The sequence below is a fragment of the Neovison vison genome, chromosome 8 (assembly GCF_020171115.1).
Source record: "Neovison vison isolate M4711 chromosome 8, ASM_NN_V1, whole genome shotgun sequence".
NCBI classification, from domain to species: Eukaryota; Metazoa; Chordata; class Mammalia; order Carnivora; family Mustelidae; genus Neogale; species Neogale vison.
Window position 1 is genome coordinate 5,856,544 of NC_058098.1, and position 4,265 is coordinate 5,860,808.

Consider the following 4,265-nt stretch of genomic DNA (forward strand, 5'->3'; position numbering starts at 1 on the left):
GAGCTTGTTTCTGGCTCTACACAACTGGCTTTTTCTCACATCAGCTGACACTTCACCTCCTTGGTTCGGGACTCAGGAACACCCTGAGTAAAGCTTTGCCCCACTACCGCCTCCCAACAGGTCCGTTCACGTGGACCGCCACGGTGTGGGTGGGAATGCCTTGAGGACGGCAACGTGGCAGGATCTACAAAAGCTAAAAAGACGATCCCACGGCCAAGAAACCACCCATCAACAGATGTATGAAATGACTTGTGAACAAGCACTCTCACGGCAGCCTTGTTTATACCAGCAGGAGACCAGAAACATCCCGAACCCCATCGAGAAAGAATGGACAATCTGTACATCACACACAAAAGGACACCTTGCAAAAACAATGCAGCTCTATGCGAACTGGGACGGAGCCATGGATGCGATGTTTCAAGTGAAAAGAGTGAGGTGCCAGACTGTGTGCACAAAATTTGGATTAAAAAAGAAATACATGTAATTGTGTGTCCATGCCTAAAATATCTCTTAATGCACACCTAATTGGTAATGAGATTCATCTCTAGCCAGGGAACTGGGTGGCTGGGAGACAGGAGAAGGAGGACTCTCGCCTCTATATACCATTAACCCATTTGCATTTCTTCCCCTGGGCCTCAGTTTACACAAAATAATAATGATGATGATGATGATGATGATGATGATAATAATAATAATAATAATAATGGATTCCCACCACCCTGGCATGATCTTGATTGTTTATTTGCAGGTCTTCTCCTTCCAGTGACTTCTGAGAGCAGAGAGCTTGGCTCTGAACGATGTAACTTTGGGTGAGTAGTCACAATTTCATGGGTGCCAGAAACACGGCCCCAGGCCGAAAATGAAATGGTTCCCCAGATGCTGCAGAATGCAGGAAATTCCACCCTTTAAAGCTTTTCTACTGCAAACGCTACCAGGGGAGCCACAGTCCTATTGGCTCCCCATTCTTTCCCTATGTGCACCAAGAGCACACCAAGTTGGTAGTTACATGTGCATATGACTGATAGACTGACTACCTAACAGACTGTTCCCCTAACAGACGTGTGGGCGTCCCAAGGCAGGGTCCAGGGCAGCTTTAGCTTACTAAGGGACTAGGGTGGTAGATGATAGAAGGGTGGATGGATGGACGGATGGACGGATGGACAGAAAAGTGAATGGATGGATAAATGGGTAGGTGGGCAGACAGGTGAATGGACAGATGGGAGAATGCCTTGTCTTGATAGAGATTCACTTCAGCAAATCCTGACCCTTTGGTACAAATGAATTTGTTCATTCAGCCTACGGGTATTCATTGAACAACTACCAAAAGCCAGATTCCCGGCTGCATCCTGGGGCTCAGCTATGAATAGACCACAGGGACTCTGTGCAGCTCTCCGCAGCCGGTTACCACCGCATGTGACAAGAAGTGTGATGGAGCTGAGCGGACCCCTAAGTCAGTCTAAGCTTGGGGAGTCTCCAGGAGGAGGTGTGCCCGCGGTGAGGCTGGAGCTGAGAAAGAGGTGAGCAAGGGAGGTAGAAGGAGAGCTGAAGCCATGGAAAGGGCGAGAATGACGCAGAAGGAGCCCTGGAGCCCGAGGGAGCCCCTGAGCTCGCCGGCAGGAGCCCCGCGCTCCCACTGCTCTGCAAAGGTGGAAGGGGCTTCCCTCCTTTCCCTTTCCCCTACCCCCTTCCCAGCACTTCCTTGCCTTCACACCACCCCTCTCCTCTCTCTGCCCTGTGTTCTCTTTGACCAGAGGTGGTTCCATTCCACCAGTTCAAAAAAAGGACACGGACTTTTACCGAACGCTTCTGTGTGCCAGGCACTGAGCCAAGCACTTTGCACGAGGTAAAGCATTCATCTCTCAGACTATTTCTATCCTGTTTCTAGTCCCTCCGTTAAAGACAAGGCACAGGGGGTCCCTCCCAGGAATGTCCCTCGCCCTGCCGGCCTCAGGACAGGTGGCTACTTTCCAAGAACGGTGGCCAAAGCCCTAGTCTGGGTTATCCCGTTCACCAAGTGAGAGACCTTGAGCAGGCAGCTCACAGCTCTGGACCTCCATTTCCCCATCTGTAGAATGGGTGCTATACCTGCCTCCTACAGTTGTTGGGAAGAGTAATTAATATGAAAAGTTTCTAGGGACGCCTGGGTGGCTCAGTTGGTTAGGCAGCTGCCTTCGGCTCAGGTCATGATCCCAGTGTCCTGGGATCGAGTCCCACATCGGGCTCCTTGCTCAGCAGGGAGCCTGCTTCTCCCTCTGCCTCTGCCTGCCACTCTGTCTGCCTGTGCTTGCTCTCTTGCCCTCTCTCTCTCTGATACATAAATAAATAAAATCTAAAAAAAAAAAAAAAAAAGTTTCTAAAGCAGTGGCTGGCACATAACAAGTACACAATCATGTAAGCTCTTTGCACTCCGGGTCCTAAGCACAGCCCCTGGAGGCAGCCAGGCCCGGCTGTGGGGCGGGCTCCAAGCTTTCCTTGATGGGTGAGTTTCAGTAGCTGCTTACCTGGGTCTGAGCCTCCGTAAAAAGGTCTACAATAGGGTCACCGGGGAATTAAGTAACATAACGCAGGTGTGTTTTCTCTTTGTTTCACAGAAGCATTTTTCAGCTTTCTAGTATTTTTGCTAAACCTAGTGTTTCTCTAGATGGGAGAGCCGGTTTTGCTTGTTTCAACATGCAAGATAAAACACTCCACCTAGACAAAATGACGCAGAGCGGAAGATGTGCGTCCCCGCCTCCCCAGCCCGGCCATCGGAAGCCCCCACTGGCTCGGTCTCATCCTCCCGAAGCCATTCCCAGTGGGTGCGAGCAGTAGCTTCATGGGCCTCGCTTTTGTCCACAACACGAAAGAAATCGTTCAAGGCTCTTCAATTCGTTCTGTGGTCAGCTTGAACGACTCAGCAACAATGGACGGAGAAAACAAGAGCAAACAGTGGAGAACACTGTTCTTGAAGGTTTTCTTCAATGGTTGGTGCCTTCCACCACCGACTTTTTTCTGTCTTGGGGAAAAGAATATTAACGGATGTCAGAAGTGAAACAATGTCTCTGCTCCCAGAAAATCAAGACTTCCTGCCAAAGAGAAAGAGGAAGGTAGGGGACCCCCATTTCCGGGGTGGGGGAAGGGGGAGGGGCGACCTCCTCTGTCCCGGCAAAGTGGCTTCAGGCAGGAAGCTGCAGCCTCAGATCCAAGGTTAGGAAAGACAGCACAGGGGAGGCACAACTCCCTCTTGCTCTCCACGCACTGATTCAAACGTTCCCTTACGTTTTCACTTAACACACAAACATTTCTGTAAACATGACATCAGGTTTCTTCACTTATGAAAGTAATGGCTACTTTGTTTTTTAATTGTTTTTTAGATTTTATTTATTTGAGAGTGAGAGAGATAGCAAGAGTGGTGGAGGTGAGGTAGAAAAAGGGAGCAGCAGACTCCCCCGAGCAGGAAGCCGGACACAGGGGCTCGATCCAGGACCCAGAGATCGGGACCTGAGAAGGCAGAGGCGTAACTGACTGAGCCACCCAGGCACCCCTGTTGTTTTTCTTTCTTTTCTTTTCTTTTTTTTTTTAACTTGAGACTATATAGAACCATGTCAGGCAAAAAGTCATCCACTGAACAGAATTGTTAATGGTTTAAATAATGCATCTAGATTTTTTTCTGTGTTTAGGACAGTATTGTGCAAGCTCTGGCTCCTGACCTCTTGGCCCCATCATCCCGTGCTGCAGGAAGCTGTCCTGAGCCCTGCTGAGTGTTTAGCAATGACCCACTCATGATGATGTGCCATTTGCAATCCCCCCCTCCCGGGCAGGGCCACCAAAAACGTCTCCAGACATTATAAATGTCATCTGGAGAAAAGTCACAGCTCCTTCCCAGATCCTCAGACCCAAACATGATTCCCCCTCTTGGTTCATGGAAAGGAAACAGTGAGGCAAGTTTTCATGAAATGAGACCCCAATCTGGGCCATCACCCCCCACACCCACCTCCTGAGGAGAGGAGAAAAGGCTGGGGCTTGGGGACCTGAATAATGACCCAGTAGCTGGGTCTTCCTATCTCCTCCATCCTATCTTCTCCGTCTTCATCGGTCCCCACCCTGTCCTGCTGGCCAGAGAGACTGGTTGGCTCTTCAAAGGACAGAAACCAGCGGACCCTTCCTCTGCCGTCCCCAGGATCCCGGAGGACTGCCAAATTCCAGAAGCTCCTCTATGTAGTTTAGGGCTGCTTGAAAGGTGCTGAAAGACCCCTCGGGGAATCCTGTCGGCGCCACTGGTGAAG